The 27,135-nt window shown below is 44.3% G+C and overlaps 1 long non-coding RNA gene across 1 annotated transcript in view; it reads right to left on the reverse strand.

Annotated features, from left to right (window-relative positions):
- The window catches only part of LOC124787818, a 415,837-nt gene that overhangs the window by 136,643 nt on the left and 252,059 nt on the right, over positions 1–27,135 (reverse strand). The gene's annotated exons all lie outside the window — the stretch shown is intronic.

A 27,135-nucleotide genomic window follows, 5' to 3' on the forward strand; every position in this document is an offset into this window, starting at 1 on the left:
TTTTCCTTGGACGGGATTACGGGGCACTCACGCTGAACAGGGTACTAGGCATTCGGTTGATCATTAATGCGGACCTAGGACGGTTCAAATGACTCTGAGCACTATGCGACTTAACTTCTGAGGTCATCAGTCGCCTAGAACTTAGAACTACTGAAACCTAACTAACCTAAGGACATCACACACATCCATGTCCGAGGCAGGATTCGAACCTGCGACCGTAGCGGTCGCTTGGTTCCAGACTGTAGCGCGGACCTAGGAAGGTGAGGATCATCACCTTGTACCACAAACTTGTGCAGTATGTACTATGCTACGGGAAGAAGTTGTATGGAAAATGGAAATGAGATTATTTGTTTTCTAAGTAATTAATCAGACTGCGTCACAAACGTCTGCGCAAGCTGCGATGCGAAAAAGTACTAACAACTGGGCGGAACAAGAACCATATCTTTATGATTTTGGCGTTTCAAAACGAATCTATAAAAAGTTTTATGGTTAGATTTAAATACAGCAGAAGACAAATAATTGCAACAGAGGTACTTAAAGACCAAAAGTTTTTTTTTCTTTTTATTTTGCGACTTAGCTATGGTGGCAGCGAGATAGGAAGCGGTGAAGTGCCTGTGGTTTACACCTATCTTTTTATCACTGGGTACTCCGCAAGGTTTTAACGTCTCAGTAATGTGGAGTCATAAAGCGCTCCTACTGACAGTCCTGCGTTTCGACGTAGGTTTATATTACCAACATTACGGTCTTGTTTTCTTGCCGATCAGTCCAGGTGCAGGAAAACGTGCGCTTTTTGTCTCGCTTTAGTACGTACGGAATCCTTGATGTGCAGTGGCTGGGAGCGCTGACGATGGTTGCAGCGACCCGCGGCACGCAGCACGGCCCCTGACACTCACGCAGCGGGACGAACGTCAGAGACCGGCCTGCGTACTTGTAATAAAATTTAAATAAGATGGCTTCCACTTAGAGCTTCAGCGAAGTTGTTGCACCGAGTCGTTTTATGCACCACGAATGCAAATTTATTTCACTATAAAACGAGGCACACAGAAAAAAAACGAGTCGGATGCATCCAGCCTTGAAAGTATCAAGGAAATAACGACAAACAGATTAAACTAGAAACGGTAGCAAGTTAGTTTCAGAACGAGTTACAAATTTGCATAGGGAGTAACTTGAAATGAAAAGCTGTTAGAACTGAAAACACTGTAGTCCACATGCTTTAAAATACTTGGCTAACTCCAGGGTTGATTCCAAAAGAAGTCTGCCTAATACGGTCAAATGTTCTAATGTGAGTGTAACCCACGGTGGGTGCCTCGCTGAATGCATTCTTTGTAGCGTCAGGTTATGCTGTGTGTTTCAGAGAAGATGATACACATTTCCGAGGACGGAGGACGGCGACGACTGAATGAAAAGTCACGAAGCCAAATGTGTCGCGACAAAACTTTGCTAGTGCAATACGAGAATCATCCAATCATCACTTGTACGATGCGATACATTGACTTTTTTATGTACGTAGAGGGTATATGAAACAAGTGAAATATGCTCCGCATTCAGGAAGAATGTAATAATCCCATGGTAGATGGTAATAGATGAGAGTACTACCGAACCATCTGTTCAATGAGTAATTGCAGCAAAATACTAACACGAAGTACCTACAGGAGGATGGAACGAGTGACCAGCGGGAACATCGGTTTGGATGCCAAGTGCGAGTGAGCAAGGGAAGTAGTAAAGGAAACTGTGAAGAAAAATTGAAAGGGCATTAAAATTCAGGGAGAAGAAGTAGAAATTTTAAAACTTTGCACTGACGTTGTATGTCTGTCAGAAACAACAAAAGTTTCGTAAGATAAGTTAAATGGAATCAGGCCATACAATGAATAGCAACGAAAGTTAATCGAGGTGACGGAGTGTTGTTGTTGTTGTTGTTGTTGTTGTGGTCTTCAGTCCAGAGACTGGTTTGATGCAGCTCTCCATGCTACTCTATCCTATGCAAGCTTCTTTATCTCCCAGCACCTACTGCAACCTACATCCTTCTGAATCTGCTTAGTGTAGTCATTTCTTGGTCTTCCTCTACGATTTTTACCCTCCACGCCGACCTCCAGTACTAAATTGGTGATCCCTTAATGCCTCAGAACATGTCCTACCAACCGATCCCTTCTTACAGTCAAGTTGTGCCACAAATTTCTCTCCTCTCCAATTCTATTCAGTATCTCTTCATTAGTTACGTGATCTACCCACCTAATCTTCAGCATTCTTCTGTAGCACCACATTTCGAAAGCTTCTATCCTCTTCTTATGTAAACTATTTATCGTCCACGTTTCAGTTCCATACATGTCTACACTCGATACAAATACTTTCAGAAAAGCCTTCCTGACACTTGAATCTATACTGGATGTTAACAAACTCCTCTTCTTCAGAAACGTTTTCCTTGCCATTGCCAGTCTAGATTTTGCATCCTCTCTACCTCGACCATCATCAGTTATTTTGAGTTGAATTAATCAGGCGTTTCTGTGGAATGTGAGACACTCAAAAGTAGTATATTGTTATTAGTATTTTCTTAGGGTAAAAACTCCGTCTTTGTGACTAAATACACCAATATTGCCAGATGCATTTCATGAATAATGCCATACGCATTGCGTTTCTTTTATTTCCTTCTCCAGTGTCAATTTCATGTGGTCTCGTTCCCATATGAGAGAGAGAACTGTGTCTGGCAACCAAACAAACAGCCTGTAATTTAGTCTCAAAGACGGAATTTATACCCTGAGAAGGCATCAATATCCTATTTCACTACAAAAGAACGATAGAGGATATAGGAGGGGATCAATAAGTTTCCATTTGAAGCTCGCACACTCCAGAATCAGTATGCAAATCAGGCACTGAGGCAGTAACCCCGCCGACGCACCCGTTCGGTAGAACTCCGCGGTCTGCTGCGCGGAGAACTCCGTAACTGCCTGCTGCACATCCTCGCCTGACAGTAGTCGTCGACCCTTTAAGGTCAGTTTTAAGGGACTGAAGGTGTGATAATCGCATGGGGAGAAGTTGGGACTATAGGGTGGGTTGTGCGAGCGTCTCCCATTTGAATTGCCGCAACTTATGAGTAACTCCCAGATCGATCGGCGTCTTGTATCGAACCGTGAACAGCACGGAACTTCGATCACCATACCACAACGGTGCTTTTCGACAGACATGCTGCTACACACACATTTTTCCAATGGTTGTCTACCGGTGTTTGTCCTTTGGTAGCCAAGAAAAGAATAACAGCGCGTTGATCCTGTTCGGACGCATTTGGTAATAATGTCGCCATGGTTCACGTTTCCGCATTTACGGCGTAGACGTGAGCAAGACACGAACGCCACACTAAACCCTTGAGCAGATATCGGTGCCTATGTAAGAGCATCGGAGTCGCGCTACGTTGCATATTTGCTGCGGCAATGACCTCAAACGGAAACATTTTGGTCGCCCCTTACAGGAGATCAATGTAGATGTCTGAGCAGAAAGGTAACTGATGACGGCCGAAGTAAAGAACAGGTAAGGTACAGACTGTCAATAACGGCAAAAGTGTTTCTGAAGAATCAGGAAGACTTTGTTAACATCGGACATTAGTTTAAGCATTAGTATTTGTGTGGAGTGTACACTTACATGGAATGGTACGGAATAGAGAAGGAAAAAAGCTTTTGAAATGATGTACAGAAGAATGCTGAAGATTTGAAGTGTAGCTCGATGATGTTGTAGGTTGGTAGGATACATCCTGAGACATCAGAGAATAATTAATTTAATCATCTTGGGGTTGAAGCTCTTTTTTTCCGTGTTTGCTTTAACAATACGTATGTTTTAAGATAGGGTCCCCCTTTAGCAAAACATAATTTTGTTTTTTAAAGAATTATTAGACAAGACCAACCTATAGAGCATTCACCCTCCCCCTCCCCCCCCCCCCCCGCCCCCCACACACACACATACAAAAATCACAGATATCTTTGAAAGATTCAGAACACCTGCCAAGAACGCCTTCAACTGTTCCATTGCCAGCCATCTTGTTTTACACCTTCAACTGTTCCACTTCCCGCCATGTTTGTTTTTACAACTGGCAAACAGTGAAACAGTGACAGTGATAGTGGCAACTCAATATATAGTGTTTGACAGTGATGAAGATGAGGAAAAAGAAAACGTAAGTGAAACATTATGTAAATAGACACACACACACACACACACACACACACATGGAATTAATTAATTTCAGGTATAGAAATAACAATTTTCAAATCGTAATTTTGGCTTAAACAATTCATCTACTTTAAGGTGTAAGTGGTTGCAGATGACAAAATGTGGTTCAAAACAGTCACTGTAGAAACACAACACATCAGAAAAACCACACTATGTGGTAAAAGGTATAAATTCGTAATTCATGTGTTTTTCAGATATCTGTAACTACGATTTAAAAACTAATCGGTACATGTATAGAAACAGTAGAGAACATTCATTATCTTTAACAGATGAAAATTAAAAGCCCACTGAAGATGCTGCAACTGCGTAAAACATGTTTGGGTTAAAAAACAAAATTGTGTTTTGCTAAAGGCGGACCCTATCCAAAAACATACATAATAATTAATTTGCTGCTGGAGTGATGTGTATGTGCGTGTGGAGAGGGGTGGGGGGGGGGGGGGGGGTGCGGGGTACGTGAAAAGATACAGGCGATGGCCAATGCTTCGCTATAACAGACAGATTAAAGTAAGTATAAGTTGCAGCAATTATTCAGAGATGAAGAGTTTGCACAGGGCAGATAAGCGTTTAGAGCTGCATCAAACCAGTATTCCGACTGAAGACCACAGCAATAACTGCACTTCATAACTTTGCAGGTAAGGCAAACATATCCAACATATGGGGCCACTTAACGAGGTTTAGTATCAGGAAACTTCACTAATGCACTACAGATGACAAAATGTGAACAGTAGTTAGTCACGATGTAAAGATCTGCTATTAGACTGTGTGTTCGTGGTACGATTGCTCGTGCAGCCATCACCAAGGCACATTACTCAGTGACAGAGGTATCAGTGTAAGTAATGCGATACAGATCAAACACTGATAGACTATGTAACAGAATTATAGGGCTAAGATCACACCCGCTGGTGTTTCTTTTAAAGTCAACAATGAGCATTCAACAGCCCACGTGTCTCATGGTTCAAATGTGGCTGAATAGTTTGTTAGTTTGGTGTCTTCCTTCTGGATACGGGCTGTTTTTGTTGCAATAAGCGTAGCGGAACTAAAAAAAAAAAGTTCAAGTGTGTGTGAATTCCTAAGGGGCCAAACTCCTGAGGTCATCAGTCCCTAGACTTACGCGCTAATTAAACTAACTTATCCTAAGAACAACACACACACTCATCCCCGAGGGAGGACTCGAACCTCCGCCGGGGCCAGCCGCACAGTCCATGATTGCAGCGCCTTACACCGCTCGGCTAATCCCGTGCGGCTACACCGGTTATTAATGTACCAGCATTTCACATTTGGAATGTCTTATCTTGTGCTTACATTAACCTATGATCTTGCATTGTTAATCACTTAAAAGTGCTACCTAGACAAATGTAGTCCCGAAATTCCATTGCTCTACATTAGCTATTTTTTGGTACTGCGTAGTTTCTTATTAATACCAGAAGTGATGAGATAAAACGTACAACGCACCCTCAGGCCCCGACCAGTCCATCGGTACCGACCGACCGCCGTGTCATCGTCTGCCAATTGCGTCTTAGTATGCGCAATGAAGGGGCGTGGGGTTGACACACAGTTTTCCTGGGTGCGGCTGGTCCCGGCTGAGGTTCGTGTCCTCCCTCGGGCATGGGTGTGTGTGTTTGTCCTTAGGATCAGTTAGGTTAAGTGGTGTGTAAGCTTATGGACTGATGACCTTAGCAGTCCCATAAGATTTCACACACATTTGAACATTTTTGAACAGTTTTCCCGGCCATTGTCAGTTTTCGTGAGCTGGAACCACTACTATTCTGTCAAGCAACTCCTCAGTTGGCGTCACGAGCCTGAGAACACCCCGTTCCAGTCCTCCGTGAAGGACCGGTAATCGAACCCGGCTCTTCGACGTGGCAGTCATCAGTGCTGACCACTCAGCTACGGAGGTGGACGCAATGCGGAGGTAGAGTCGTGAAATATTACGTTTTTCCCCTCACCAAGGCAACGAGTCCATCTACAGCGTAAGTTCCGCCAGAATTGCGTAAACCTGAGGAACTATCTAGCCAGGTAAGATTTTATTCCATTACCGTGTTTGGCGTCCGTGTCACACCGATATTCTTGTGGTGCCACAAGAACTAATACCGAAGAACCTCGTAAATCAGTTAGTTCGATGACTTGTTTCAGGGGCGACGCTCATAACTGCCACGCTTTACTGCTTTTTCTGATAAGACAAAGTCGTAAAAGTTCCAATAGAGCGAAGCGAGTTCTTGGCACCACCCCCTTGTATTTTAAACTTCCCAGAGCACGGTCTCGTTAATATCTCACTGGACCGTAACTCAATGCGGCCGCTGCGCCGCTGACGAGGTGCATCCGAAACTACCAGTTAACCAGGTCTTAAGACTGTGTCCGCGTGCTTCCTACGAAGAGACGCTGTCAGTTTCATCCGTCTTTAAGACCCTGTTGTTTACTGGTATCAGTGGTGTGATGTGTTTTGTGCTGTCGCTCTGTCCTCTTAGGTCCTGAGTCCACTCTTCTTCTTTATTACGGCAGTAGTATCGCGTACACAGGAAATAAAAGGGCAGTCCATTGGCGGAGCTGTCATTTGCGCTCAGGCGATTCACGTGAAAATGCTTTCGACGTGTTTATAACCGCACGACGGGAATTAACAGATTTTGAACGCGGAATGGTAGTTGGAGCTAGACGCATGGAAAATTTCATTTCGGTAATGGTTCGGGAATTCAGTATTTCGAGATCCACAGTGTCAAGACTGTACCGAGAATACCAAATTTCAGACATTACTTCTCACTTCGGCCTTCACTTAACGACCGAGAGCAGCGGCGTTTGCGTAGAATTGTTAGTGCTAACAGACAAGCAACACTGCATGAAACAACCGCAGAAATCAAGGTGGAACGTACAACGAAGGTATCCGTTAGAACAGTGTGGCGAAATTTGGCGCTAATGGGCTATGGGAGCCGACGACCGATGCGAGTGCCTTAGCTAACAGCACAGCATAGCCTGTAGCTCTTCTCCTGGGCTCGTGACCGTACCGGTAGGACCCTAGAGCCCTGGAAAAAAGCGGTCTTGTCGGATGACTCTCTGTTTCAGTTGGTAAGAGATGATGATAGGTTTCGAGTGTGGCGCAGGCCTCACCAAGCCATGAACCCAAGTTGTCAACAAGGCACTGTGCAAGCTGGTGGTGGCTGCGTAATGGTGTGGGCTGTGTTTACATGCAATGGACTGGGTCCTGGCTATTTTCAGCTACTTGGAGACCAGGTGCAGCCATTCATGGACTTCATGTTCTCAAACAAGGTAGGATTTTTGTGGACGACAGCGCCATGTTACCGGGCCACAATTGCTCGCTATTGGTTTGAAGAACATTCTGCAAGGTTCGAGTGAATGATTTGGCAGCCCAGATTTCCCAACATGAATCCCATCGAACCTTTATGGGACGTCATCGAGAGGTGAGTTCATGCAAAAATTGCGACACCGACAACACTTTCGCTGTTATGGACTTATATAGAGGCAGCATGGCTCAATATTTCTGCAGGGGACTTCCAACTACATGTTACGCCAGGCAAAAGGAGGTCCGACACGATGTTAGGAGGTATCCCACTGTTTTATTTTTTTATTTTTTTACATCTGTGTACATCGCCTTATTTTGTTGGTGGAGCTACAAACCTCATCTCTGCTTGCACTGCTTCACCACTATCAGAGTGAAGTTCTGGAAGTTATGCTTTAAGTTTTGGAAACAGATTAAAATGGGATGGGGCTACGCCGAGACAGTAAGGAGGATGATCAGTGACAGTGAAACCAAGGCGTTGGATTGTTGCAGGTATCACAGGGCTCGTGTGTGATCTGGCATTGTCGTGCTGAAAGAGAGGGTTCTCCATGTGTTGACGAACTCTTCGAATTCGCCGGCCGAGGTGGCCGAGCGGTTGTAGGCGCTACAGTCTGGAACCGCACGACCGCTACGGTCGCAGGTTCGAATCCTGGCTCGGGCATGGATGTGTGTGATGCCCTTAGGTTAGTTAGGTTTAAGTAGTTCTAAGTTCTAGGGGACTGATGACCTCAGAAGTTAAGTCCCATAGTGCTCAGAGCCATTTGAAACTTTTTTTTCTTCGAATTCGTGCTTTGAGTTTTCTCGATTCCAGCAAGCTGTTTCTCATTCACCGACACAGTTACGTTACACACCGCCGTGTTAAACGGTAGTTCTGAGCCCTCTAGTGGCAGAGGATTGGAACTTGGCGTCAGCGAAACGGGAAAGCCGACAGAGTAATAAGCAAGACACGTAAAGCTCAACTGATACTGAGGAGAGAATAAAAAAAGTTGGACCTTAATTTTCAGCACGCCTTCGTAGAATCTTCTTCAGTTCGTCCATCATAGGACTGTGATCACATTAAGACCAATGTTGCAGGTTATGTCACAACAACGGCACTGAAAGGGAGACTTTCATTCAATGGGTCTATTATTCTGGCTAGTTTCGTCCGGATTGGATATTTGCCTCTAAAGGCCATAGTCCTGTTCTTTTGTGTCATGCCCCAAGCAGATGTGTTGAAGTTAACACACAGGTATCTGAAGGTCATCATCAGTTTGTTGAAACAGCATTGTATTTAGGTAAATTCTGTCATTTACTTTAATTCAAAAAAATGTTGAAATGTGTGTGAAATCTTATGGGACTTAACTGCTAAGTTCATCAGTCCCTAAGCTTACACACTACTTAGCCTAAATTATCCTGAGGACAAATAAACACAGCCATGGCCGAAGGTGGTCTCGAACCTCCGCCCGGACCAGGCGCACAGTCCATGACTGCAGCGCCTTAGACCGCTCGGCTTACTTTAATTCCTGGCCTTGCTTTGAAGTTTCATTTTCTAATTATATTATCTGTGTAAACAGCAAAAAGTGTAAGGGATAAATTACAACCCTGACGTTGTAGGTCTTAGTTTACCTAATTTCTTCAGAAAGCAAGCTTCCTGTCCTCATTATTATTTGTCTGCTGTCGGGACAGAGATACGTTTGGGTCTACATCTCCTAGTATTCTCGTTCAGCCATTCGAGCGACAAAATTTTAGTAATATACATAGGTCGGATAGCCACAAGATCTACCATAAGCGAGAAAGAGAATGAAATAAGGGGCAGGTTGTCGTAGACGCTCAGTTGCATCCGTTTGGATCAGCCGATAACCGTGTAGACCAACCATTAGGAACAATAGACGACGGACTAAAGCTTGTTCGTGTCGACGTATCTGCCAATGATGAAGATAACTTACAAAGAGCAATGTTCGTTCTAGCTGAATTGTACAGGAAAACACAAACGTTTAGATTATTAAAGAGGAAGAAGAGAGCGGATTAACTATCGTTAACTGACATATTTGAAATAGCTTGGAGCTGGCCACTTAAAAAAAAAGTAAGAAAACTCACCGCCATTTTTTTAAAGTAACTGGCAGAACTGCGAGGAATAAATTGTAAGAAACAAATGCATCCCTCTGTTCTACTACACAAAAAGTGTTCGAAACACATTGAGGTACAGATCGACTACCTACCCAGGCAACCGACCTATGATTCTCCAACAATAATTTAGAGATATCAAAGTGGTTATTAGGTTACAAAGGAGATATCCGAGGGAATACGAGTAGCTGGCTGGTAAACGAAAATGCCATGAATTGTAGACAGAAATGGAAAGAGAGGATCGCGATCAGAGATACCCACCAGCATTTCGTGTCGGTCGAGCCTATCGACAAGACGGACCAGGTGGATAATACCAGTTCTGGAGCTAACAATAAGCCGATTACGTCAACAAGCTGAAAACTGGAGATACAAAAGGGATAAGATAATAGTTACGGACGAAACATTAGTTCACCTGCAGAAGGAACCCATCGTAGGTGCTTAAGGAACTATGCAAGTATTCAGCAACATTGATTCAGGGGTACCATGAAAAACACGTGCTAGGATAATCGCTCGAAGAATGGAAATACTGATTTTTTAAAGCATGATTGTGCTACCCTAACGAACTAGCCCTACCCCACTCTACTTGTTTAATGAGGAACGAGATTTCATAGCGCCCGATTACAGGTTCAGAGTTGTTCAATCAATTGCACGGAAACGCAGTTGTAATACTTACAGGACTGCCTACGTGTCACACACACTCTCTCTCTCTCTCTCTCTCTCTCTCTCTCTCTCACACACACACACACACACACACACATACGGTTAGCAGAGCCTCTTCTGTTGATGGTGCGAATGGTGCGGTCTAAAGTTATGGTGATTCTCGTGTACGACTGTGATGGTGTTATGGCTCTGAGCACTATGGGACTTAACATCTACGGTCATCAGTCCCCTAGAACTTAGAACTACTTAAACCTAACTAACCTAAGGACATCACACAACACCCAGTCATCACGAGGCAGAGAAAATCCCTGACCCCGCCGGGAATCGAACCCGGCAACCCGGGCGTGGGTAGCGAGAACGCTACCGCACGACCACGAGCTGCGGACGTGATGGTGTTATCCTAATGCATTACGTTCCTCCACGGCAGACCGTCAGTCCACAATATTACTGTTCGTTTTTGGAGCATCACCTGTGATCAGCTTTGCGAAAGAAGCGGCGACACTTTCTGCACAACCCACCCATCGTTTTGCAAGACAATGCGCGGGCGCATATAGCGCATGCTATGACTGCTCTGTTCGGTCGATGGGGCTGGAAAGTACTGTACCAGAGATGTTACAGAGATTCGACGGGCAGTAGACCGCTCCGTTCGCACCGTCAACACAACAAGCTCTGCTAACGATATACTACGCATTCCACATCAGTGGCAACGGGTTCTACACAACGCTGGAAACTACTTTGAAGGACAATAACAGGTGCAAACATGTAACTGTTTTGTATCCGTTGTGAATAAATAGCTGCCACTATTTAAGTTCAAAAAATGATTCAAATGGCTCTGAGCACTATGGGACTTAACATCTGAGGTCATCAGTCCCCTGGACTTGGAACTAATTAAACCTAACTAACCTAATGACATCACACACAACCATGCCTGCGGCAAGATTCGAACCTGCGACCGCAGCAGCAGCGCGTTTCCGGACTGAAGCGCCTAGAATCGCTGGCCAAAGTGACAGGCACTACTTAAGTTCCAACCCTCTTATAGACATGTTTGACGCCATTTTGTAATCACCGAAGTAATATCACGAACACTTTCAACCCGCTTTTTTTCAGGCAATATATATATATATATATATATATATATATATATATATATATATATATATATATATATATATATATAAAAGTGCCCAGAAGGGTTGAAGGAAACGAAATGGAACTTCGCGTGTTGAAAGGCTACGTGATGTTACTTCGGTCATTACAAAATGGAGTCAAATTTATAAAGAAGGCCGGCCGCTGTGACCGAGTGGTTCTAGGCGCTTCAGTCCGGATCCGCGCTGCTGCTACGGTCTCAGGTTCGAATCTTGCCTCGGGCATGGATGTGTGCGATGTCCTTAGGTTAGTCAGGTTTAAGTAGTTCTAAGTCTAGGGGACTGATGACGTCAGATGTTAAGTCTCATAGTGCTTAGAGCCATTTGAACCATTTTTTATAAAGAACTTGGCAGTATAAGCTCACTTATCAGTATAACGTCATAACCACTCTGGCCTGGATGTATGCGATGATTCAGTGTGTTATAAAGCCGTTGTATCCTCTTCTGAGGCAAGCTGTCCCACAATTGTCGTAACAAGTCCGTTATGCATTGGACACTGGCCCTGGCATGGAGTGCATTCCGAGTTGGTCCCGCACATGTTCTATCCTTGACAGATCAGAGATTTTGCTGAATACGGGAGTACCACAAGGTTACTCAGACAGTACCGGGCGTGGACGATTGCTGTGCGGTTGATAAATGGCGCCGCGATACTGTCGCGTAAGCGGTTACACAGGAGGACGCAGTTTTGTGATGTCAGAGTTAATTCAATCATTACCAGTTGCGATCTGCAATGAGGTCTGCTGGCTCCCCACAGTATGACGCCAGGAGTAACACCGCTGTGCCTCTTCAGACCACTGGAAGAATGGGACTTCTCCCCAGGTCGCCATCATACTCATCGGCGGTTATCCGGGGTAGTGCAGAAACCGCGATTCACTGTCGAACACGATGTGGTTCCATTCATCAGCAGTGCGTGTTTCCCGATCACAGCACCACACCAAACGCAGCCGTCTCTGTTGTAGTGTTAACAGCAACCTAGGCATGGGGCGGTAGTGCGGTAGCGTTCTCGCTTCCCATGCCCGGGTTCCCGGGTTCGATTCCCGGCGGGGTCAGGGATTTTCTCTGCCTCGTGATGGCTGGGTGTTGTGTGATGTATATATATTTCTGGAGGTATGTGGCATCAGTCATATCGCCCAGCCCCCTTAAGTCACTGGCTGGCTGATTGTGGGCTAGGAGCTGGCTCCCAGCAGCGTCACAGATGTGTCCCATTGCGTTCTCATCGGACGAATCCGGTGTTCCCAGACATCAGCGTGCGTTCGCTGTGGTGCTTCCCAAACTGCTGTCCCACAATTCTATCTGTATGACACGGACAGTTATCCTGTTGGAAGATGCTGTCGCCAAAATGTTCAAATGTGTGTGAAATCTTATGGAACTTAACTGCTAAGGTCATGAGCCCCTAAGCTTACACACTACTTAACCTAAATTATCCTACGGACAAGCATACACACACCCATGCCCGAGGGAGGACTCGAACCTCCGCCGGGACCATCCGCACAGTGCATGACTGCAGCGCCTTAAATGCAATCGCCGGCGGGCAATGCATCAACCTCGGAGGGATGCAGGTGGCGCATAACATTGTTGTCTCTATGCGCCGGCTGCTGTGGCCGATCGGTTCTAGGCGCTTCTGTCCGGAACCGCGCCGCTGCAACGCTCGCAGGTTCGAATCCTGCCTCGGGCATGGATGTGTGTCCTTAGGTTAGTTAGGTTTCAGTAGTTCTAAGTCTAGGGGACTGATGACCTCAGATGTTAAGTCCCATAGTGCTTATAGCCATTTGAACCATCTCTCTATGCCAGAGCTGTCATGATTACTACCACAGGTGGATGTCCACCTCAAATTAAGACTGCCCCCATTGGCCTGCGTCAGTAGCGTGGTGCATGTTTAGAGCAGCCGTTTTGTTTGGATGACGGCGTATCTGGACAGGGCCATCGACCTGGTGCATCAAGAGACGCGATTCATGCGACCAGACAACAAGTCTCCATTGCTCCACGGTTCAGCCATGATGATCCTGTATCCACTGCAACCGTAACTCAGGATGGTGTTGGGTCCACATGGGGACATGTAGGGGTCATCTGCTGCGGAGCTCTATGTACGATGAAAAGTGTGCACCGAGACTTTCATGCCTGCGCCACCTCTGTACTCAGATCGTCAGATTTGCCCCATTCTATGATGAGGTATGGACGACGAACATCGTGCCGCCTTCCACGGTTTCACCGTCGTTCAGCAACTTCCAACAGTTGCTCACGATAGTACGGGGTGTGGCAGTTAAAATTAGCCTGCCTCCCCTTTGAGTGCGAATGTAGTATTTCGACTTTTGTAGAGTAAACAGCTACAACAATAAGTAGTCTTATCCAATGATCGATTGCTAGCATTCATTTTTCAGAATTTCAGTATATTTCATCAGTAGAGTTAGATGTTTCTCTTTGTCTGCAAAATGACTTTCCCGCTGAAAGGAAGAAGTGAAATTGTGGCAGCATATGTGAAAATAGATTCGATTAAGGAAAATCGATAAATTTTCGGAATTAAGTATTCAGGAGAGGACTATCAGAAAAGAGAGCAATATATAGTCTGTATAAAAATTGGTGCACCTACGGATCTGTGCAAAATGTAAAATGACATAGATTTCCTTCAGTTCGCAGCCAGAAGTTATTGCAGACATTCGCCGAAGAATTTTTCACACCCCAAAGAAGTCTGAGGTAAATTGATCCTAAAGTAGGAGGAGCTGCCATTGCATATTGAAAAGTATTAATTTGAAGCCATATCGTGTGACGGTTCTGCAGCAATTTCGGGGACATGACAGTCAGAAACAATGACAGTTTGTTATAACATTTCCATTACATCATGAGCGATGAAGCATCGTTTCATCTTTCCGTCAAGTGAATTCACAGAACACGAGAAACTGGGCAAGGGAGGACCCTGTGTGTCAGCCATCACTCAATCGGCGTTTGGTGCGGTGTAACGGGAAGGCGCATCATTGGACCGATATTTTTTGACACTGCCCTCAACACGGTTTCACATATGGAAAGTTGTGATCAATTTTGTCCTCAACTCGCTCAATATGAAAGACAATACCGCTTCTTCCAGGAAGATGCGACAAATGCCACTCGTCTAACATATCCCTGGAACGTGTCCATGGTGTCTTCACTAAGGAACGAACTGTCAGCAAACATTTAGGCCACCTCGTTCGCCGCCGGATCTAACATGGGGCTTTTTCCCTGTCGGGACGCTTGAGAGCAATGTTCATAATAATCTGCCCTTTGTGGAAGTCGCTTATGTCAATGTATGTCCCCGTTTACGGTCCTTATCGTCGCTACAACAATTGCCTGATGTATACACACTTCTGTTCGTGTTATGGTGTGGATGTGTTGTGGCATCTACGACTGTCGATCTGGTCGAAAGCAGGATTCACAGAACTTGCGGCTTTCTTACTGAAAAGTGAATGAATTACAGACGGCATTGTTAAACAGTGTGTTTTAAGAAATAGAGGAGTGCTGTTTGATAACAATTTGAACAGCTATAACCATTGTGATACCTTCAGCTTTGTCAGTGTTTGTACTGTTTGTGTGTGATGCGATGGGCACCAATGGTTTCATAACAAAGACGGTGTGGGCCATGTGGTGATCAACAGTACCTAACAGGAACGATTTAAGGTAGCAACCAGCGCTCTTCGCTTATAGCTACGTTGTATGTCCACTCAAGGCACATATCAGTTACTATTTTTATCTTTTGTTTATTTTCAAACATTTTGAATTAACTTTATCCATCACACAAAATTTGACTTACAGCTGTGTGTGGCTGAAGTTGTGGAGGTTTAGTGTGTGGTAGCATTCAGTCTTAGACTAAGTGTAGCATAACCAATTCACCAACAGTTCGTAAAGTCGTTTCATGTGTCTGCCAACGCCAGAGACTAAAACACTAGTTTTAATTAGGAGAGTTTGATTACTGTTTAACTGTTACAATACCATTACAGTAGATAGACTTTCCTTTACGAAACAGCCATCTGATTTCCTCGAGACAAAGTTGTGCTGTTAATTTATATTTAGTCGTCCATTACATAATAAACGCCAGGGTAATAGTGTAAAAATATATAACTATCTAGTCATTACGACATGTATCTTTGGCAGACGCCTTCACGAAATAATTGATGAATGCGCATTTCTGACGATTAGAGCTTGCATGTTTTTCCGCAGCCCTGGCTGCATAATCATATATCATTGCCGACCAGTTGGTTGATTTGTAAATTTCGAGTTTTTCGGTCTCACGGGGCTCTTCTGAATGTGCGCCATTATCGAATGTCGTTTATGTTCGGCCGATACTACATGTATGGCTTCAAATTCTGTTGTTACAGACAAAAAGGTATAAGAATTTGCAAAGTCTTGGTAATTTGAAACCATTAGCTAGTTGTCTTCATAGGGCACGTAGAGTACATCATTGGCATACAAAAATTTCCGGGAGGTGAGTTTCCGCATTTTGGCTACCAGATAACCCATAAAAATGTCGAACAGGGTTGGGAAAGAACTCTGCCTTTGCAGATGCCATTGTATGTACTAAATTCCAATTACGTGCGTGACGTAAACCTCTCTAAAAACCGCAAGAAATGTCTAAACTTGCGGGAAACTGTTTCTCTGGTTAAAATTGGCTAGAATTCTGTGTGATGATCAGCGCTGAAGCAGCAGAGCTAATAATACTTGTAGGTTCAGCTCTAGTGGCATCGTGAATCATAAGGCCCAATTTCACTGCGGCCTCCGCGTGTTTCATAAATAACAATATAAAGGCGGATGATGTTGACGGTACTGCACAAAAATTTAGTGTGTTCGCTGTTCCGTAAACAATATGAAGCTTGATGCAAATATTGCTACTAGAGAGCTTCGTACTTCGGGCGTTAAGAGCACTCACAAGCCGACAGTAAACTGGGATAAAGCTTTGAAGAAATTTTTGACGGCCTACTTTACGGATAATATTATCACTTGCAACGACTCTTAAAATATTTAAGTATAAGTTATTTATGTGAAAACTGAACATCATCATCATCATCATCATCATTGAACACTGATAATGCCTTTCAGCGTTCAGTCTGGAGCATAGTCCCCCTTATAAAATTCCTCCATGATCTCCCATTCAGTGCTAACATTGGTGCCTCTTCTGATGTAAAGCCTATTATTTCAAAATCATTCTTAACCGAATCCAGGTACCTTCTCCTTGGTCTGCCCCGACTCCTCCTACCCTCTACTGCTGAACCCATGAGTCTCTTGGGTAACCTTGCTCCTCCCATGCGTGTAACATGACCCCACCATCTAAGCCTGTTCGCCCTGACTGCTACATCTATAGAGTTCATTCCCAGTTTTTCTTTGATTTCCTCATTGTGGGCACCCTCCTGCCATTGTTTCCATCTACTAGTACCTGCAATCCTCCTAGCTACTTTCATATCTGTAACCTCGACCTTATTGATAAGGTAACCTGAATCCATCCAGCTTTCGCTCCCATACAATAAAGTTGGTCGAAAGATTGAACGGTGCACAGATAACTTAGTCTTGGTACTCACTTCCTTCTTGCAGAAGAGAGTAGATCGTAGCTGAGCACTCACTGCATTACCTTTGCTACACCTCGCTTCCAGTTCTTTCACTATGTTGCCATCCTGTGAGAATATGCATCCTAAGTACTTGAAACTGTCCACCTGTTCTAACATTGTTCCTCCTATTTGGCACTCAATCCGTTTATGTCTCTTTCCCACTGACATTACTTTCGTTTTGGAGATGCTAATCTTCACACCATAGTCCTTACATTTCTGATCTAGCTCTGAAATATTACTTTGCAAACTTTGAATCGGATCTGCCATCACAACTAATTCATCCGCATATGCAAGACTGCTTATTTTGTGTTCACATATCTTAATCTCACCCAGCCAGTCTATTGTTTTCAACATATGATCCATAAATAATATGAACAACAGTGGAGACAGGTTGCAGCCTTGTCTTAACCCTGAAACTACTCTGAACCATGAACTCAATTTACCGTCAACTCTAACTGCTGCCGGACTATCCATGTAAAGACCCTTAATTGCTTGCAAAAGTTTGCCTGCTATTCCATAATCTCGTAGAACAGACAATAACTTCCTCCTAGGAACCCGGTCATATGCCTTATCTAGATCTATAAAGCATAGATACAATTCCCTGTTCCACTCATAACACTTCTCCATTATTTGCCGTAAGCTAAAGATCTGGTTCCGACAACCTCTAAGAGGCCTAAACCCACACTGATTTTCATCCAATTAGTCCTCAACTAATACTCGCACTTTCCTTTCAACAATACCTGAGAAGATTTTACCCACAACACTGATTAAAGAGATACCTCTGTAGTTGTTACAATCTTTTCTGTTTCCATGTTTAAAGATTGGTGTGATTACTGCTTTTGTCCAGTCTGAAGAAACCTGTCCCGACTCCCAGGCCATTTCAATTATCCTGTGTAGCCATTTAAGACCTGACATTCCACTGTATTTGATGAGTTCCGACTTAATTTCATCCACCCCAGCTGCTTTATTGCCCTGCAATCTATTGACCATTTTCTCCACTTCCTCAAATGTGATCCTATTTCCATCATCATTCCTATCCAATTGTACATCTAAATCTGACACATTACTGATTATATTTTCACTTACATTGAGCAACTCTTCAAAATATTCCCTCCATCTGCCCAAGGAATCCACAGGATTCACCAGCAGTTTTCCTGACACGTCCAAAATACTTGTCATTTCCTTCCTACCTCCCTTTCGAAGACTGCTAAAGCCGGCCAGAGTGGCCGAGCGGTTAAAGGCGCTACAGTCTGGAACCGCACGACCGCTACGGTCGCAGGTTCGAATCCTGCCTCGGGCATGGATGTGTGTGATGTCCTTAGGTTAGTTAGGTTTAAGTAGTTCTAAGTTCTAGGGGACTTAATACCACAGCAGTTGAGTCCCATAGTGCTCAGAGCCATTTTGAAGACTGCTAATTACAGTCCAGAATGGTTTTCCAGCAGCTTGACCCAAAGTGTCCAACCTGTTTCCAAAATCTTCCCAAGATTTCTTCTTGGATGCTGCGATTATCTTTTTGGCTTTGTTTCTTTCTTCAACATAACTTTCTCTTTCTACCTGAGTTCTAGTATGTACCCATTTTTGATACGCCTTCTTTTTCCTTTTACAGGCTGCCTTGACTGTGTCATTCCACCAAGCTGTTTGCTTCATCCTACCTTTACATACTACTGTTCCAAGACATTCTTTAGCCACTTCTAGTGCTGTGTCCCTGTACCTTGTCCATTCCTTTTCCAATGACTGTAATTGACCACATTTAACTAACCGGTACCTTTCTGAGAACACTATTATATACTTGTGCCTGATTTCCTTATCCTGAAGTTTCTCCACTCTTATCCTCCTACATATGGACCTGACCTCCTGCACTTTCGGCCTCACAATACCAATTTCGGTGCAGATTAAATAATGATCAGTGTCATCAAAGAATCCCCTGAATACACGTGTGTCCCTCACAGCCTTCCTGAATTCCTGATCTGTTGTTATATAGTCAATGACAGATCTGGTTCCCCTGCTTTCCCAAGTATACCAGTGAATGTTCTTATGTTTAAAAAAGGAGTTTGTGATTACTAAGCCCATACTGGCACAGAAATCCAAGAGTTGTTTCCCGTTCCTGTTGGCCTCCATATCCTCTCCAAATTTACCCATAACCTTTTCACACCCTTCTGTTCGATTTCCAATCCTGGCATTAAAATCACCCATGAGCAGAACACTGTCCTTGTCCTTTACTCTAACAACTACATCACTGAGTGCATCATAAAAACTACCCATCTTATTTGATCTATTCCTTCACAATGCGAATATACTGACACAATCCTAATTTTCTTGCTAGACACTGTCAAATCCATCCACATCAGTCGTTCGTTTACATACCTTATTGCAACTGCGCTGGGTTCCATTTCTTTCCTGATGTAAAGCCCTACACCCCATTGTGCTATTCCTGCTTTGACGACTGACAGGTAGACCTTGTATTCTCCCACTTCCTCTTCTTTCTCACCCCTTACCCGAATGTCACTAATAGCTAAAACGTCCAACCCCGTATTACTTGCAGCCTCTGCCAGCTCTACCTTCTTCCCAGAGTAGCCCTCATTGATATTAATAGCTCCCCATCTTATTACCATTTGTTTGCCAAGTCGTATCTTAGGAATCCCTGGTTTGTCAGTTAGAGGTGGTACTCCGGCTCCTCCAGAGGTCCGAGGCATTTTGCTCTGATTGTTGCCAGCATCATATTTAAAGTACCAGGGAAGCAGGTTGCTAGCCTTACTTGCCCCGAGTCCCACTGAGTTTTACCCCTAACGGTTGAGGGACTAACCGATGGATTTGGTAGTCTTTGCCGTATGAGCACGAAGGTGGCCACGACTCAGAATATGTCCGAGATGCCCAGCCTTATTCCAAAGTAACTGGTATCCCGACTGTCGGGACCACTTACTTGGCCACTCATACGTTGCCCGTGGTTCATGAGCTAGGACATGACTAGAGGAACCCACACCGAAAACTGAGCAAGGAATAAATAATCCGTTTATCACCAGAACAGTGATTACAACGAGATTGCACTATACCGAGGAAAAGAAATATGTTAAGCGACAGGATAAAAACCATGGAATAGTACTGATAAACTGATACGATTTTTGAAGGCAGAGACATCACAAGCTACGGTCTCCGGAGGAATGTCGTGGCGTTTATGTAAAACGGGTCGGGAAGCTCCATCTCCCAAGCTGTATGTCCAATCATTCCAGTGAATTACCGGGAATACTGCACTAAAGTCCTTACAGCTCGTCAGCCATCGGCCTTAGCCCCATGACATGAGCGTCGATGAATAATTTCTTAATCCAAGGACTAGACATAAGGAGATGAGGATCTCATTACCAGAAAAGCACTTGCATCTAACCTGGCATCCTCAAATAACGCGTTATAGTTACAGAGGACTATAGAGATCTGGACTGACCAGGTCAGTCGTATATCCAGAAGGCTAGAGAAGGGCTCATTGTTCCCATGGACGCGCGGTCCCAAAATCCATGCCTGGGATCGCACAATCCTGCACTGTAAACATTTGGACTTATGGAAAAGGAAACCTTACTGACCGTACAGATCTTAAATATAGGCCATTTGGCTGTATTTGTCAATAAGATTTGGGCAGGCTGCTTCACTATGTGTAAGCGTTGCTCTCTCGTGGCACAGTATTTGTTACTGATCTTCCTTTGGAGAAACAAGCTTGCGTGCCAGTTAGGCGCTACACATAGCCTGTTTATGGGATAACGAAATAGGTTGGAACACATAGGGCAAATAGCACTTTAATTTGGATTTATAAATATTTTTGCAAATTTCAGGTAACGACGTGGCGAAATACTTCTCCTGAAATGAACCTAACAGATCATGCACAGGTAACGTATGAAACAACCTTTTCATTCCCAACGTCTGACACCATCTACTTCACAAGATTCTCAGTTTACTTCTTGAGCACACCTGATTACTGCCCTTCGTACAACTAGATGAGGTGCAATATTTACCTATAGCATGCCTTTAGTACTGCTACTTTCCTTTTCTGTCTTTCTCTTCAAAGCTTCAGCTACACTTTTTATAGCTTCGCATATCTACTACACCGAATATCGTCGATTATCAATTCCACATATTCTAATCTCTCTCTACCCCGACTTTTCCAATCAAGGCCGCTTTAAATGCTCATGGTTGCCTCACTCTATCTCCAAAAAATCTTACAAATTTTTGATAATAATGTTTACAGAGATCTCTCTCCCTCCCTCCCCCCTCCAACAAAAAATCTCTCTCTCTTTCTCTCTCTCTCTCTCTTTCACTCTCCTCCCTTTGCCCCTCCCCTTTTGTATCTCGTCACGTGGTACTTTGTGCATTTTTACAACCTTATGGAGGACCAAATTCCGAAAAATTTTGGTTTATAATGCTTCCCACTTTCCGAGTTTCATATGCATCTTCTGACATTTGATTTCAAAAAAATTCAGAGCTTAATCCCAGTAGACACTAGTGAGTTGTGTTATTGAAGATATCTTTCCTCAGTTGTAATAAATTTCTTCTGTTGTTTCATTTATATTACCGAGTGAGGCGATGCACAGTAATAAAGACACTGTACTTGCATAAAGGAGAACCAAGTTTCATATCCCTATCCGGCGATGGAAGTTTTGCTTTTCCATGGTTTTTGTAAATAGATTGAGGTGAATTCCAGGGTGGTTCCTTATCTGAGAATGTACAGCATTGAGCGATAACGAATCATGGACTGTGGAAAAACCGGAAAAAGATAATCGAAGCGTTTGACACGTGGTACTACAGAAGGTTGTAGAAAATTATGTGGACTGATAAGATAAAGAATGAGAAACGTCTCCACAGAATCGGCCACGAAAGTAATATGTGGAAAATATTAACAAGAAGAAGGTAAATGACGACAGGACATAAGTTAAGAAATCAGGGATTACCTTCTATGGTACCAGATGGAGCTTCAGAGGATAAAAACTGTAGAGCAAGACATCCAAGAAATAACTGACGATTTAGGGTACAAATGGTACTCTGAGATGAAGAGGTTGGCTTAGAAGAGGAATGCGTGGCGGGACACAGCAGAGCAATCAGAAGACTGATCACCCAGAAAAAAAAGTAATCAAAATTCTGTGATCCTTATATTGTCAACCCCAATCAAAAATTCTTCTAAGATATCGTAATTTTCCGCTAATTAGTGGTGGGAAATATTTTGAATCTCATGAACAATTTCTTCTCCCTTCTATTTAATGCTGCAAAATTGAACACATTTCTAACCAAATGACCTCCTCTTCCAGGCCTCGACGGCCCAAGGGATGTCGACCGGCAGCTGTGTCACCCTCTGTCTTGTGGCGTCATGGGAACACGGTGTGGAGACGCATTTGGGCAGCACGCCGCTCGCTCGGCCATTTTGCCGACTGGCCGCCACTTCTGGGATCCCACCCTGTACCAGTTCTCCCACCAACGAAAAGTGCTTGGCCGTGTGGGGAATCGAATCCGTGTCCTCCGCATGGCAGCCATCTACGCTGAGCACTTAGCTATGGAGGCGGATAATGAATAATTGTGCTGACCTCATCATTTCATCGTCATTCGTGAAAGTGGCGAGACTGGAATGCGTAAAGATCTCGAAATTTTACGGGCGCCGATAACGGCGCAGTTGAGCACCCCACAAACCAAATATCATCGTCATCCAAAACGACTGTCGGCAATTTTAACCGTTGCTTCATTCTGGTGCAGACGTTACTTCCTTCGTTTGTCGTATGCTCGCTTTCCACAGTATCTGTCATCGTGCTAATGGCTTATATAGCCTTGTCTTTCATACATAACTATACACACACAAAGAAACACAGGTGTCCATGCCTATGTGGACATCAACATCTACAGTCGCCATCTGTAACACAGGAGATAACACCGAGAATTAACTGTAATCGCATAAAGTATAGCAGCGGGAATGGAACCAGCAACTTGTTGGAAACCTGCCACAGTCTTTGCGCTGTAGCTAATAGCGCCTGCTGGCAGTTTTTCCCCGGCACACAAACCAACGTCTACCGTCTCAGTACTGTCGTTTCTGCTATAAAGATTCTAGTCCACTTTCCATTTCGACGCTTGTCTGCTCACGTTGCGAGAGAGTAGAGAAAAATTCTCTAGGCTCCCACGCTTTGTTTCCTAAGAGCATAATGGAATGTGCTCAGGTGGTCCTGAGTAAACTAAGTAATTATAAGTTAAAACACGCTATATGTTGATTCACAAAAATAAACCTACTGAAGCAGCAGCAGCAGTGGAGTCTAAGCCTCGGTTGTGGGGTATTGTGTGATCAGAGTTGTATGAAACATGTAGAACAGTCAAATACGGATGAATTCCTCTAACGGGTGATGATGACGTCTCAATGTCTTCAATTCACCCATTTAGAAGAGACAAATACGATGGTCACCGATGGGCAGACTGACCGTAGAATGAGTTCGCAAATCATCGAAGGAACTGGAAAAGAATGCAAAACCGGAATACGAACATTGATGCCAGAGAAGAAACTACATTTTTCGTCAGATGTACCTACCTCCAGCCGGCCACTGTGGCCGAGCGGTTCTAGGTGCTTCAGTCTGGAACCCGTGACTACTACAGTCGCAGGTTCGAATCCTGCCTCGGGCATGGGTGTGTGTGATGTCTTTAGGTTAGTTAGGTTTAAGTAGTTCTAAGTTCTAGGGGACTGATGACATCAGATGTTAAATCGCATAGTGCTCAGAACCATTTGAACCACCTACCCCCACCTCTCCCCAACGTACGGGTCAGAATTACAGTCCCAATACACCGTACTTATATTCAACTGGAATTCGTGAGACTTCCGTCAGAAAATGTGTAACTATTGCGTTTATTTTGTTAATGATTCAAGAGCAAAATCAAAGATTAAATTCGGTTCAAACATTCAGTTTTCTAGCCTTTGCGTGACGGTATTTGAAGCTGACTGAACGGAGATGTGAGGACTGGGGGGATTGAGTGGGGGGGGGGGGGTTTCTGAAGATGACTAATGCGAGTGGAAGTCACCGATTATACTCTTACGCCATTAAGAGACAGACTGCATCCACGTAAAAACACGGATAGACATGACAGCGTGCGACGCGCCTGTAATCCCTCATGTAGCGACGTATATTCTCAGGAGCTGTTTTGTACTGAAATACAATTATTTGAAATTAACTCTTCGCAAAATTTCACAAAAGATACCGAGATACAAAACGTCTGTGGAGATAATAAGAGGTAATAATTAAGATATTGGTCGTCGACGGTTTGCGTAATCTCATCATAATTTCTTATCTTACTGAACCTGATGGGAGGCAGTAAGATTAAGGTTTCACATCTCGTCAAAGACGGTATCATCAGGAACGGAATGCAATCTCATATGGGGAAAGCAAGTCAGATGTGTCTCCTTTTCGAAGGAACCATCCGAGCATTTGTCTTAAGCTGTTTAAGGAAAACACGGTAGATCTAAATTTAAATGGCAGGATGAGCATTTGAATAACGCTTCTGTGAAGTAGAAGTCCTCTACCTTCATCAACACTTCGGCCGAGCATTGACTTTAAACTGTATAGACAGCAGTAATAATTGATCAAGACAGTTTGTAGCAAACCATTATCACGGGGTCGATGACATAACCTGTATCAAGCATGAAACAGGCCCCGCTTATTGGAATAGTAATCTTAGAAACAAGATACAATACAAAATTACGAACCCAGTTCAGATTTCTAACCTCTTACGTTTTCCTTAGGAAAAAGTTTCATTTTGATAGCTATCAGTTTTTCTATATTTCAGTAATAGAATTCGAAATACTGCAGAACTTCGTAAAGTCTACGAATTATGGAGATACTCTGTTCTCAGTTTACAACCTGACATTTTATTATTATTATGGGTATTTTTTCGGCAATTAACGAATTCTAAAGTTACGTGAATATACATGAAAAATATACAGTTGGTTACCGAATTGTTGGTAGTGTAAATATCAGTAGCAGCGCGCTCCCGAAATTATTAATGGTGGAAGTCGTCGAAAACTCGACATTTTACTCAAGTTTAACGCGGCAAGAATACCTATAACATTATATTTAGCATAAGTAATATTGATTCAAATGCTTCGTCTTAGTAAATAAAATAATCGACGTATAGTAATTAAACAGTTTACGAAAATTTCGTAGCTCTACACCTAACATGGGCGTTGCAAACAAGGATTAAATCTACGGAAGACTGGGTTGCCTTGGTTGACTACGTGGAATTAGTTGCTCCGAAAAGTAATTCAGCTTCCGCAGCCTTCATATTCCGTCTGCTGCGCAGATCAGATTACTATCAACAGAGTCGCGCGCAATCACTTGCTAAGGAAGTACCAACCTGCGAATGACTCGAAAACGTCGTCGAACATTCCGTAGATCAGATTCTGTACGTCAACCTCTCAGCTATATTCGTGCGAAGACAATAGTTTTCAATTACTGAGCGGTCTAACTAATTCCGACAGTCCGCAGACCAACACAACCAGGTGGCTTCGTAAGAACGCTTTCATAGTAGTCACACTGTCACTACACGAGTGTGTAGCTACTGACTGTCTCCAGCCACCTCCTACGCGACGTAACATTCATATCTTCTCCGTTTAATCATCGGGCAAAAGCTTCTTCACACTAGCTCTATACTGTATGTGTAAACGTCCCCCGGGTTCCCGGGTTCGATTCCCGGCGGGGTCAGGGATTTTCTCTGCCTCGTGATGACTGGGTGTTGTGTGTGATGTCCTTAGGTTACTTGGGTTTTAGTAGTTCTAAGTTCTAGGGGACTGATGACCGTAGATGTTAAGTCCCATAGTGTTAAGAGCCATTTGACCCATTTGTAAACGTTCAGTTGCCTTGTCTCGTTCGACTACGCGATTGGCATTGCCGTATCAGTTGAAGAAATGTTAGTGACAGTGTCTGGTCGTGTGCCCTTCCTAAACGCTACCCCTTCGTGTTCCTCTCTGACTGAGTCTAGAGTAGGGAAGATGTCTAAATTTTCACAAATCGAGTGTCTGAAGCGGAACGTGTAAATCAGCCCGGTACTTATCTAGTTGGGTGTGGGAAACAGTCCAAAGACAAAATGCAGGGTGACCGGCGCACCGACGATCGTCGTTAAACCGGAGGGCGGACACGATCGGTGACCGGCGTTGCTATTCCGAAATAGGCGCGTCAACGCACTCGGCTATCCCTCGCGGGTATACAGGAACCGTCTCCTAATGAACCGTGATTAAACCTCCAGGCTCAGCACTACCTACAACTCTTTCAGCAGAAATTAATTGTTAATAGCATAAGATTATAATTTTCGCCCACACCGTAAAGAGGACCAAAGCCCAGCAAAGCAACAGCGCCACATACTCGTTCTTTGTTTGCAGCTTGTTGCGAAGCCGTCTAATGACTTTACCGCGGTAATCCGAGCTTAGGAGCCGCTGTTGGACTTTGTCTCGTGTTTTAACACGGGAACTCCGGTGGATGTCCGAGCGCCTTCGGCGGACAGCAGCAACAATACGTGCTCGATAAGCAGTAAGTCTGGCAAGATCAAAGTGCTGCGCTGCGGGGCGGTGCGGCGTGTTTACATGGCGGCCGTGAGCGGCCAGTGGCGCAGCAAAGCCCGCTAATAAAACGCGCCGCGCCGGACACTGGCCGGAAGGCAAGTGCCGTCAATGCCGTCAAACAAGGACACAGCCACCAGGACGGGCTCCTGCTTCAAGAACCACGGACAGTTCGACTGTGGGTGAAGTTGCCATACAGTGCCATATGCTACGGGACTGTCTCCTACGGCGAGGACTGTATGGAGAAAAAAATATCCACGACGTAATTAGACTTTGGTCAGGCGCACATTGAGGCACACACGATACAGGGCAGAGCAGTAAAAATGTAAATGTCGTGTGACTAGGGCCTCCCGTCGGGTAGACCGTTCGCCGGGTGCGAGTCTTTCGATTTGACTTGCGCGTCGATGGGAATGAAATGATGATGATTAGGACAACACAACACCCAGTCCCTGAGCGGAGAAGATCTCCGACCCATCCGGGAATCGAACCTGGGTCCTTAAGATTGACATTCTGTCGCGTTGACCACTCAGCTACCGGGGGCGGACGGCACAGCAGTGCGGCTCGTGTTGTTGAGATTCTATAAGACGCCTTCTGGTGTATGGTCGACGG

This window comes from Schistocerca piceifrons, chromosome 1 (genome assembly GCF_021461385.2).
Source record: "Schistocerca piceifrons isolate TAMUIC-IGC-003096 chromosome 1, iqSchPice1.1, whole genome shotgun sequence".
NCBI classification, from domain to species: domain Eukaryota; kingdom Metazoa; phylum Arthropoda; class Insecta; order Orthoptera; family Acrididae; genus Schistocerca; species Schistocerca piceifrons.